General features: G+C 44.5%; 1 long non-coding RNA gene across 1 annotated transcript in view; it reads left to right on the forward strand.

The window, feature by feature from the left end:
- The window catches only part of LOC116096568, a 14737-nt gene extending 3784 nt beyond the window's left edge, over positions 1 to 10953 (forward strand). Inside the window, exons 2-3 of the long non-coding RNA XR_004121041.1 lie at positions 8782 to 8982; positions 10463 to 10953. This is a non-coding gene — a long non-coding RNA (uncharacterized LOC116096568). The remainder of the gene's footprint in view (positions 1 to 8781; positions 8983 to 10462) is intronic.
- The last annotated feature ends 1433 nt before the right edge of the window (positions 10954 to 12386 follow it).

The following is a 12386-nucleotide window of genomic DNA, read 5'->3' on the forward strand; positions in this document are numbered from 1 at the left end:
CAAACTCAGAAGTCTGCCTGCCTCTGCCTCTGCCTCCCAAGTGCTGGGATTAAAGGTATGCGCCACCACTGCCTGGCAGAAAAAAACATTCTTATGGAGGTAGCAAAGATGGTGAAGATAGAGGGGAAACAAATGTTGTGATCACTTAGAGCACATCTGGTCCCATGGGACTACAACTGTGCACAACTGTGTTCCCCTAAAATTCATATAGAAACAGTCCTAATCAATAGCAAGTGAGGGACTTTTCAAAAGAAGTGATTAAGCAGGGGCTGAAGAGATGGATCAGCAGTTAAGAGCACTGACCTCTCTTCCAGAGGTCCTGAGTTCAATTCCCAGCACCACACAGTGGCTCACAACCATCTGTAAGGATGGAGGAGGAGGAGGAGGAAGAAAAGGAGAAGGAGAAAAGAATAGAAGGAAGAAAAGAAGGAGGGGGGAGAAGGAGGAAGAGAAGATTAGGCTATGAGGACTCTACCCTATGGACAGATAGCACTGATGCTTTTAAAGGGCTTGAAAGCTCTATGCCCTTTGCCCTCCTACCTTCTATGCTGTAAAAACTTGGCAACAAGAAACTGTCTCAGGCCAGGCAGTGGTGGCGCACACCTTTAATCCCAGCACTTGGGAGGCAGAGGCAGGCAGATTTCTGAGTTCGAGGCCAACCTGATCTACAGAGTGAGTTCCAGGACAGCCAGGACTACACACAGAAACCCTGTCTGGAAGAAAAAAAGAAAGAAAGAAAGAAAGAAAGAAAGAAAGAAAGAAAGAAAGAAAGAAAGAAGGAAGGAAGGAAGGAAGGAAGGAAGGAAGGAAGGAAGGAAGGAAAGAAAGAAAGAAAGAAAGAAAGAAAGAAAGAAAGAAAGAAAGAGACTATCTCTGAAGCCCAGAGCAGGACCTTACCAGACACCTTGAGGACTCCGACTTCCAGAACTCTGAGGAATAGACTTATATGCTTTACAAATTATCCAGTCTTAGGCATTTTGCAACAGTAGCAGGAAGAACTGACAGCAGGTATATATTTCCAACATTGCTGCTTTTCCTCCTCAGTGAGCCCTATAATCATAATTGTTAGGGTGGAGGTTGCTTGCTTACTTGTTTGTTTTGAGACAGAGTCTCACTATGTAGCACTGGTTAACCTGGAAATCACTATGTTGACCAGGCTGGCCTCAAACTCATAGAGAGCCACCTACCCCTGCCTCCCAAGTGCTGGGTACAATTATCTCTTGATGTCTTTCTCTCCCTATTAGTTTCTTTCTCTCTATAGTTCCTTGTGTTTCTGGCACAGAATTGATAATAAATATTTGTAGGAGATTTTTGACTAAATGAAAAAGTTAAGAAGGTGGCCCTGAGACTTGGGAGATGGGGAGTTGAGATGGGGATGGGATTTTGGTTTGGGGGCTTTGAGTTTCAGCCCCCAAACTATAGCTGGTAAAAGAAAAAAGGAAGACAGACTCGGAGGTAATCAGTTTGTAAGCAGAAGTTGCAGCAGTCTTTGCATATGTTATCACCTTTTTTTTTTTTTTGGAGGGGGTGGGATGGGGGCTGGGTTTCAGCACATTCCAGATCAGCAGAATCGCTTTGTCTCTAAGAGTGCTACCCAAGCCTCCTCCCTTATCTCTCAGAGTTTCAGACACAGAATTCTGGCAGTTCATCTGGAGCACTTCCCAGCCTGGCTGGGAGGACAGCATGGATCCCTGCAGCCTGGCTCAGAGGACTGTGTGCATCTGTGCAGCCTGGCTCAGAGCCTGCGTGCATTCGGGCAGATCCTGTATCCTCTGCCAGGAGGGCCTGATGGCAGACAACAGCCTTTGGGAGACCATCGTCTTACTCCCTCTCCTAAGGCAGGTGCCCAAAGGCTGCATCTTGAATGAGGGTCCCAGGTCACATTTAGGAGTTGCCAAAAGAAATAGCAAGGATGGGTTAAAAGCTAACTTTGGGGTCACGCTGACCCAAAAATGAATCCCAAATCTGCCACTTAAAACTGATCTTGGAATTATCCTCATTTAACCTCCAAGAACAAAATTAATACCCAACTGAAATGGTTGACATAAATTAAGAAAAAAAATTATACAGCTTATAAAAACACTTGGCGCTTAGAAAACAATGGTTAACAGTTATTAGTCAGAACAAAGAAGCCATTGTCTGTACCCCTGATGAAGGCCACCAGCGAGCAAAATAAGATCTGAAGTGTCAGCACACTAGCTGGTGCCACCAGAACTGCTACTACTATCTCGCCAGAAAGAGTCTCTATAGTCCCCACTTACTTTATAGCTATCTTTTGATTCAGAGTCAGAGACTGTGTCCTTGGCTGCAAGTGAGACTAAAATAAATCAGTTAAGAATCTGAATCCTTTTGCCTACAGATAACAGAAAACCTGGCTGCAATGACATTAAAAAAAAGAAGAAGAAGAAGAAGAAGGAGTTTTAATGGCTCAATATCAAAGCCAGTGTCTTCTGACACCCAGCCCCCATCCCTGTAACTTTTTTTTTTTTTTTTGAAACAGGGTCTCATTATGTGGCCTTAGCTGATCTGTCTTCCTCTGCCTCCTGAGTGCTGGCTTTAGAGGCATGTGTCTCCTCCATGCCCCACTGACTCCTATCTTACCCTTACAGTTGTAAGTTTGGTGCTGCAGCCGAAGCTGTCTCATCATATTTAAGGAAAGAGGAAAGGGAAGAGGCAGTGTCTGAAACTGGAAAGCTGAAGTTTTCTCAACAACCCACAAAGCATACCCTGTTTCCCGTCACAAAGCCAGATCTCATGGTGAACAGAGTTCAGCTTCCCTGTCTCTTAGGGAGACCTTTCTAAGTTTCATTTCACATTGTGTCTGAGGTCCCCAGCAATCCTATGCCCACTTTCCCATAGCAGTAAACGTTCACACACTGTCTTGGTTGGGGTTTCTGTAGTTGCAACGAAACACCAGACCAAAAAGCAAGCTGGGAAGGAAAGGGTTATTCGGCTTACAATTCCATATTGCTGTTCATCATCAAAGGAAGTCAGGACAGGAACTCAATCAGGACAGAAACCTGAGGGCAGGAGCTGATGCAGAGGCCAAGGAGGAATGCTACTTACTGGCTTGCTTCCCATGACTTGCTCAGCCTGCTTTTTTATAGAAGCCAGGACCACCAGCTCAGGGATGGGACCACCCACAATGGGCTGCACTATGCCCTGTTGATAACTAATTAAGAAAGTGCCTTTCAGCTGGGTCTTATGGAAGCATTTTCTCAATTAAGTCTCCCTCTTATCAGACAACTCTAGTTTGTGTAAGTTGATATAAGCTCAACCAACACACTCACAAATTCTATATTGGCTTTTCTCCCTTAATTTGTCAGGCTGGAGACAGAGCCCCGTTGATAGAGTGTTTGCCTAACATGTCTAAAGCCCTGGATTTGATTCTCAGTACTACATAAGCCAGATGTAGTGGTACATACTATAATCTTATCAGAAGAGAGATGGGAGCAGGAGGATCAGACAATTCAAGGTCATCTTGGACTACCAAGTGAGTCTCGTGCCAGCATGAGATACACGAGACTTTGTCTGGAAAAAAAAAAAGAACAAAACAGACAAAATCATTTGAATTCACTTGTCTTTGGGAATTCAAAGAGATGGTTCAGTGAGTAAATGTAATTGCTGCAGAAACCTCGTGATCTGAGTTTGATATCTGGAACCCGTGTAAGGAGGAAGAAGAGAACTGACTCCACAAAATTGTATCCTGACCTTCACATGTATACTGTGGCATGCAGCATGTCCCTCCAACCCCCAAGTAAACACACCACTACAAGAATAGTAATTATAATTAACATTCTTAAAGAGAAAAAGGAGGGGCTGAAGGGATGGCTCACTGCTTAAAAGTACTTGCTGGTTCTTGTAGAGCACCTGGGTTTGGTTCCAAGCACCCACACTGGGTGGGTCACAGCCACCTATAATTAATTCCAAGGGATCCAACATCCTCTTCTGGCTTTCATGGACACCTACACGGGTGGTGTGCCCACAGAAAAACAGGCACACATAGCTACACATAAATTAATTTTAAAAGAGAATGGAATTGGTTGGGCCTAATACACTAGGAAATTAACAGTAAGCATTGTTAGCTTTGGTAGTAGAAGGTACCCTCTCACATGTGGGATAATATATGCTATCATTTAAATCTGGAATGTGCCCCCAAAAAGTACATGCTTTGAACATGCTTGTGCCACTTGTGGCACTATTTTGAAAGCTGTGGAGCCTTTCAGAAGTGGGTCCTGACTGGTGGAAATAGGTGACGAGAAGTGGGTCTTTGAAGGTTATGCTCACTCATGATTCTAATTTGCCTCCTGGTTCCTGGATGGCTGTCATATGAACAGCTCTGCTACGTGCTCTGTCCTCTGTGATGGCCACAACATGCTCCTGTCCCTTTTTCTGTGAGGGGCTGAGATCCCTCAGAAACTGTGAGCCAAAATGAATTGTTCTTCTCTCAAGCTGTTTCGGGCAAGCAGTCTGCTGCAGTAACACACATTGCCCAGGCATATGAAGGTGGCGCCAATGATGACTGTCCAGACAGAATGACAGACATACACTATGCCTAACCTTTTTGAGTGCTCAATATCAGCACATACCCTTCTCTCTATTCTTGCACTTCAAAAACTAAAGCAATCCCCAAACCTCAAACAATTCTTTTATAACCTAAAGAGGAAGCACCACATCCACTTTCCACCCTAAAAATGGAATCCTTTCATTCAGCAAAGAGTTCAGGAACATCAGATAACATTCATGCTTCCTTCAGTTCCATAATGACTCCATCTCTGTGTTCTGTTGCTGTGGTAGTTTGAATAAAAATAAATAAATAACTCCATCCACTCATGGGGACTGACACTGTTGGGAAGGACGGCTCTGTGTGATCTTGTAGGAGGAAGTGAGGCTCAAGCCTCACCAGTGTGTCAATCTTTCTGCTGTCTGCGGCTCCTCTCCAGCATCATGTCTGCATGCATGCCGCCACACTTCCCTCCATGGTGACAATGGTCTAAACCTCTGAACTGTAAGCCAGTCCCAGTTAAATTTTTTTCCTATACAAACATTGCCATGGCCAGGCAGTGGGGGTGGGGTGGGAGGGGCACACCTTCAATCCCAGCACTTGGGAAGCAGAGGCAGTCGGATCTCTGAGTTTGAGGACAGCCTGGTCTACAGAGTGAGTTCCAGGACAGCCAAGGGTACACAGGGAAAACCCTGTCTCAAAAAATAAAACAAACAACAAAAACAAACAAGCAAAAGAATTGCCATGGTCATGGTGTCTCTTCACAGCAATAGAACACTAACTGAGACAGCCATCTATGGATTAAACTTTAAAGTTAGCCACTATTAGATGCCACATCTGTTGTATTGGAGTGGGAAGGGGAATTAAAGGAGAGGAGGTATAATGTGTACATTTTAAGTAGATATCCAGAACCCCCACTGTTGCTGATCCCTTCCTGCTGGTAGCTTTTTAGTGTATGTATTCTACATTTAGAACTTTATCCTACATTTTCTTCATCTTCAGTCAACATGTCACTTCTCTGGGGCCGTAGCAATGAAAAGAGGAAGAAGACATGAAATCGGCATGCCAGTGTCTTCATAGCCCCAGACCTAGGGTAGCACATAGCTCTCGTGTTCATATTTGCATCAAGGAGAACTTGCTCTACATAGCTTCTAGTTGGGTCTGAGTTTTTTATATGTGGACCAGATCAATCTTGAATAAAATCACTCCCTCCTTTTGCCTCTCCCTCCCTCCTGTGTGTGTGTGTGTGTGTGTGTGTGTGTGTGTGTGTGTGTGTATAGGAGGGAGAGGTCAAGGTCATGAATTGCTCTCCATTTTATTATTTATCTATTAATTACTTTTTTATTGTATGTGTATGGGCATTTTGCCTGCCTGTATATGGGTGCCTCTCAGCTGCTGGGCCATCTCCCCAGCTCTCCCACCTTATGTTTTAAAGCAGGGCCTCACACCAAACCTGGAGTTAGCCATCTCAGCTAGACTGGCTGATCAGTAAGCCCTGAAACCTTCCTATATCCAGCCCAGGGATTACAGACAGACAACACTGTGTCCAGCTTTTATCTGAGTGCTAAGGAAACTGGGACCTAACCAGCTTTAAAACAGCTCTTCAGCTCTAGATCTCCTTTCTCCCGATATCGAAGAGCTTGGTGGCCTATCCTATATAACACTCTCATATTTTTCCACTCACTTTTTTGAAACAAGGTCTCACTATGTAGCCTAGACTAATTTCGTACTTACTGTGTAGCTCCTGGCTGGAATTCATGGCAGTCCCCAGCCCAGCTTTCCCAGGTGTTGGAATTACAGGTGTTAGCCAGCACACCCATTTACAATTCTCTTTGTTTGATAATAAGGCAGCCATTGTAACTAGAGATATGTATGCAAGAAAGGTTTAACAGCAGTTTCTCCAGGAGAATTTGTGGCATTTTATAGTTCTTTTGGTTTTCTAGTTTTTCTGGATTTTTTGGTGTGTGTTTAAATACTCCCAACATGGCTAATTTTAACCCGTCAAAGTTGTATCACTAAATATAAAGCCAAGAGAAATCCACCGTGGTACAGCAGAGTAATAGCTCTCCAAAAATGCCCGCATCCTAACCTCTGGAAGTTGTGACCCCATAACCTTTAGTGGCAAAACAGACCTAGCAGCTATGATCAGATTAAGGATACCTGGTGGGAAAGCATCCTGGACTATCTGGACAGTCAAAGATAATCATATGGAGCCATAGAAAGGAAAGAGGGAAGACAGGGTCAACGGTAGATAGCACTAGAGGTACAGCTCTGGAGTAAAGCCCTGAGTTCAGTTCCCAGCAGAGGGTGGGGGTGAAGAGAGAATTAAACAACGATAAAGATCCAAACAAGAAAAGGAAAAGGTTTGGGAAGGTGATGATAACCGTCACTGACTGGATGATGCCACTCAGAGTGTTGAGGGCTTCTGAGAGGCTGGAAAAGTAAAGGGGCCAAGCTGAGGATGTACAGCCGTGGAATGCTAGCCTGGCCTACTCCAGGTTCTAAATTTAGTCCTCAGTGTTGGCGGGTGGGGAGTAGCACAGTCATTGAAAGGAATTGACACATAATTACCCTTCAGGAATTCGCTTTATTAGGAGAAAGGGCCTGGCCCATGATTTCAGGATGGGTGTGGAGGTGAGACAACATTAGAAAGGAAACTGCAAGGTATGGAAACAGGCTAACAGGAGTAAAGGGAAGAAGCTTCCCTTTAAAACCTGGAGTCTTATTAAGACAGACAGCTTAAAGGAAGAGTAAAGGAGACAGCCATTATGATGATTTGGGGGGGGGGGGACCCCAGAGAAGGTATCCTTGCCAGAAATCCCCAGAACAAGGAAACATTTGATTTTTGTATTTGTTCTGGGGGTAGCAGGAAGTTTCACCAGGGATAGCCTATATGACAAGGAAAATGGAGGAGTCTTTAATGGCTAGGACCGTATACTAGGAGTTGTAAAACCACAAGCTTAGGGCTGTGGAGACAACTAAGCAGTTAAGAGCACTTGCTACTCTCCTAGAAGATCCTAGTTCAATTCCCAACACCTGGCTGGCTTTAACCCCTGGAGCAGGAGATATGACACCTTTAGCCTCTGTTGGCATTTGCACTTGTATGCAACACTACAGGCAGGAACACACACACACACACACACACACACTCAATGGAAAATAAAATAAATTAAAACAAACCAACAAACAGCCCAGGACAGACAACTTTCTTACCTCTCTGTCCCAAGGAAGGACCTGCAGGAAAGATCTGGCCAGTTTCTTAAGGGACAGGTCCATAATCTAACACTAAGTAGAAAATGGAGGAGGAGTGGGAGGAGGGAAGCGGAACAGATCTCCCTACAGACTTTCAGAAAGAGCACAGTGGAAGCTCTGGTTTGGAGACAGGGTAATACAGATCACCATAGTGGTCAGATTTGTTAACAAGTTTTTAAAGTCTTTAAAAAGGAAGGATAGGAGCTGGGAAGTGGGGGCGCACGCCTTTAATCCCAGCACTTGGGAGGCAGAGGCAGGCGGATTTCTAAGTTTGAGGCCAGCCTGGTCCACAGAATGAGTTCCAGGACAGCTAGGGCTAAACAGAGAAAGTCTGTCTCAAAAAAACATAAAACAAAAAAAACAAAAACAAAAACAAACATAAAGGGAAGGGGAAGGATAGGATCAGCTTTAGCTACTATCTCAAATGCACAATGCAGCCTTGCCTCATGCCCTGGTGTGATTTTCTTCATCGGTCCCTTCATGTTTTAGATTTTTATCTTATGTGTAGGAGTTTTCCTGGAATTTTGTATGTGCACCACATGTGTGCATGGGACCTGTGGAGGCCAGAAGAGGTCTCAGACTCCTCTGGAACTAGAGTTACAGGTGAAGTTGCTCTTCTGGAATGTCCTACCACCGTCTATGGGCAATTTCTGTTTTCCCCATTCTCGTTAAGGTAAAGAGGCTCCCACGTAACTGAATGCCCTAAGCACATGCGCTCAGTCCTGGCAGAGGTCCTTTGCTGACTGTGTAATTCAGCATGTGAACTGCCATGTGGGTGCTGGGAGTCACGCCTAGGTCCTCTGCAAGAGCAGAAAGTGTTCTTAAACATTAAGCCATCTCTCCTGCCCAAATCAGCTGCTGCTTCCCCTTTTCTAAGTTCCCTACTAGATGTAAGTGTATTGGTAGTGTCATCAATAGGACTTCATTTGGTTTGGTTTGGTTTGGTTTGGTTTGGTTTGGTTTGGTTTGGTTTTTTGTGGTTATTTTGTTTTGATTTTAGAGTAAGCAATGGTTTATTCCCACAGGTGAGAAAGTAACAGCAGATAAAGAGCACACCCTCCAGAGCTGAGGGCAGAGCAAGTCAAGAAACTGGCTCCACAGACCAAGCAACCTTGAGCTCACAGACTGGCCTCAGAGTTCAGTAATCAAAGGCATGCGTCACCACCGCCTGGCTTGGAGCAACCCTTAAAGGTTCCTTCTTAGGCCCTTATTTCTTGCTCTTTCCGGTAATGACACAACCTTGTTGTTAACTATTATCTTTATCCCAACATCTCTCTGGAGTGTCTGACTTACTTGGATATAACTTTACTTTTTTGAATATCTTTTAGTTGTTGGGAATGACATTAGCCAGCACACATTTGAATCGCCACAAGATGGCAGCCTTGCCAGTTCTGGCTTCAGGGAGTCCTGTAATCTGCTTCTTCAGGCTGGAAGGAAAAAAGTATCTGATTTAAGATTTAAATCTTAAGACTTCTTGAGAGCCTGTTCAATCCTGAGTCTTTTAATATATTAGAAGGTTTTTTTTTTTTAAGTTGGCTTTATCTCCCTTTTTCGGGTGAGGAAACTAAAATCAACCTTAGTTAACTTGCTCAGTCAGGGTCTGAATTTGAAACCAGGGTTTTCTGCTGGCTCCAAAGATGGGTAGTAATCCCCTCAGTAAGAGAGTAAATTTCATTTGGAACTGGTGTTATTTAAGTTTCGTTCTTAAACTGCAGGTTAGAGAACATTAATTTTGGCCAGTCTGACAGAGCAATGTAATTAGCCTAACAAGAATGGAGATGGGCTGAAAACTCACTTGTGGACCTGGAGAGATGGCTCAGGGTTTGAGAGCACTGCAGGCTCCTCCAGAGGACCTGGGTTCAATTCTCAGCAAGAGGCAAGTACAGGAGGATCTCTGTTAGTGCTTAGCAAACCTAGTCTACATAGCAGATTCTAGGACTGCCAGGGCTGTGTAGTAAGACCGAGTCTGAAAAACAAAAAAGAAAGAAAAAAAAGGAGAGAGACAGAGACAGAGAGTATGGTCCAAGTGTGTGCATTTTATGTAACAGGCTTCAAGTGCAGCCCCTGAAGTTAACCTCCAGGAGTTATTGGCTTTCTTTTCTCTGCTGATTAAATAATTAAAAGGCAAGGGAGGAAATCTCAGACACAACAGACAGTAACAGGTAACAGACTTTATTACAGTAAAGAAATAGAGAACGAGAGAGAGAAGATTGCACAGTTAAGGACCTGTCTTGAAGGATGTGACCGTCCTGGACCCATCGGCCAGAAGCATGGTTGTCGGGAGAAAAAGCCCTCAGTTTTGCTAGTAGATTAGAAATAGCATATAAGAGGAGGGGAAAGGGTTAAATATGACTCAGAATCTTCTGTGACTCCCGTTTTGTTTTGGTTTTGAGACAGGATTTCTCCATGCAGCCCTGGCTGTCTTGGAACTCACTCTGTAGACCAGGCTGGCCTTGAACTCACAGGGATCCCCCTGCCTCTGCATCCAGAGTGCTGGGATTAAAGGAGTACACCACCACCTGGCTCACTTGCTAAATAAAACGGGCCATTTCTATGTTGTAGAAGGCTGTAAGGGCACACACTACTACCGTTTCTCTTGGCCTTACCATGTCCCTTAGAGGAGCCAGAGGTGTAATTTCAGACGCTAGGAGCCTAAGCCTGAAGATCAGTGATTCTTAAGCCTTCTCTGTTTCTCGGATTGTCCAGAAATGCTCAGGAAACAATATGCCACACACTACTGAGCAGCGTGGAAGCAAAGCTGAGTCCAGATGGGCAGAGTCTGCCGAAGAGTTACCAAAGATGAGGACAGATGCAAAACAAGCCATTAGGACCGACGAGACTCACTAAATGTTGCCAATCCAAAGTTCGGAAGACCAAGAAAAGACAACCGACAGAGCCGACGTCATGGAGCTAGCTGATCCCTGAGGAAACCCTACTTCCTGTGCAGCTTGAAAGATGGATGTGAGGTAGCAGGTGACTGGATCAGAGAAGAGCTGCGCAGAGCAGGAACAGCACTAAGGTCAGAAAGTGATAGGACGCAGAAAGCACAGTCAAGACTGTAAGAAGAGAGCAGTGTGGCTGAGTACAAGAATAAAGGGAAAGAACAGGAAGTGACGAGGTAGCAGCAGCTGGACCCGGCGGTGCCGGCCTTTAATCCCAGCTACAGGTGAGGCTGAGGCAGGAGGATTACAAGTTGAAGGTTTGCCTTGGCTAAAGAGTGGGTTCAAGATCAGCCTGAGAAGCTCTGTGAAGCCTTCTCTTAAAATTTCAAAACAGTAGTGCTGGAGAGATGGCTCAGTGGTTAAGAGCACTGACTCCTCTTACAGAGGTCCTGAGTTCAATTCCCAGAGGTTCATAACCATCTGTAATGGGATCTGCTGCCCTCTTCTAGCACACAGGTATACATGCAGATGGAGTACTTATATACATAAAGTAAATAAATAAATCTTTAAATTTTTTTTAAAAAAATAAAAAACAGGAATGGGCAGTAGTGGCGCAAGCCTCTAATCCCAGCACCTGGGAGGAAGAGGCAGGCAGATCTCTGTGAGTTCAAGGCCAGCTCTCTCTCTCTCTCTCTCTCTCTCTCTCTTTCTCTCTTTGTTTTTTTGTTTTTGTTTTTTTGAGACAGGGTTTCTCTGTATAGCCCTGACTATCCTGGAACTCACTCTGTAGGCCAGGCTGGCTTCGAACTCAGAAATCTGCCTGCCTCTGCCTCCCAAGTGCTGGGATTAAAGGCGTGCGCCACCACTGCCCAGCTTAGGCTCAATTCTCAACACTGCAACAAACAAACAAAACAGGAAAACTTAAAAGGACAAACTAAAGGCAAAGGACCAGAAGAAAACAGATAGTACAAAGTCTCTCACATGCTAGATTAAGGGTTTTGAACTATCTTGCAAGGAAGACCATTAATCTAACATTATGTGTCTTTACTTTTCAAATAAAACATTTGTATTGAACCCTGAAATATAACAGGTATTAAAATGGGATTTCTTTTTTCATGGAACGGCAAAGGAACAGATGTTAATATCTTGGGTTTCCTTGTTTTCCCTTCCCCTTTCCCACTTTTCTGCCTCTCTTTAGTCCTGAGGCGGGTTTAGTTCCTGACTCTATTCTCCTTTCTAAAGCCATACCATGGCGAAGGGGAAAATAAACACAAGAAGACCAAAAAAGGAAGCTGACGCAGAAGTCAGGGGCAAGGGATGGTGATGGTTTGGCCTGTGATACAACAGTAGGAACGAGAAGAAACAAAGGGACTTGCTATGAGTAAGAGTGGGCGGGAGCTGTGGGCAACCTGCGGGCATTGGTGTGAGGAGGCTGGGCAATGGCGTATCACTAGTTTTCTGGCTTACACAGAATATTTTCTTAGACAGACTGGGTCCTCTGAACGGGTAGTAAGGGATGAGCTTCATGAATGTTCCATTCGAGGCGATGTGGGGTTTCCTGACTGTGTGAGTAGGGGCTGGACCTCACAAGACATCTGGTTCACGGTTTTATGGGATTCCTGATCTGATTTAAGTAGTTTTAGAAAGTTAGCTTGATTTAAATAATTTTGGGAAGTAAGAGTAGTTGAAAGAAAGTTTAAAGTTAGAATCAAGGATAGAACGTGCCCCTTCATCATAGACTGGCAAGA

Source organism: Mastomys coucha, unplaced genomic scaffold (assembly GCF_008632895.1).
Source record: "Mastomys coucha isolate ucsf_1 unplaced genomic scaffold, UCSF_Mcou_1 pScaffold18, whole genome shotgun sequence".
NCBI classification, from domain to species: domain Eukaryota; kingdom Metazoa; phylum Chordata; class Mammalia; order Rodentia; family Muridae; genus Mastomys; species Mastomys coucha.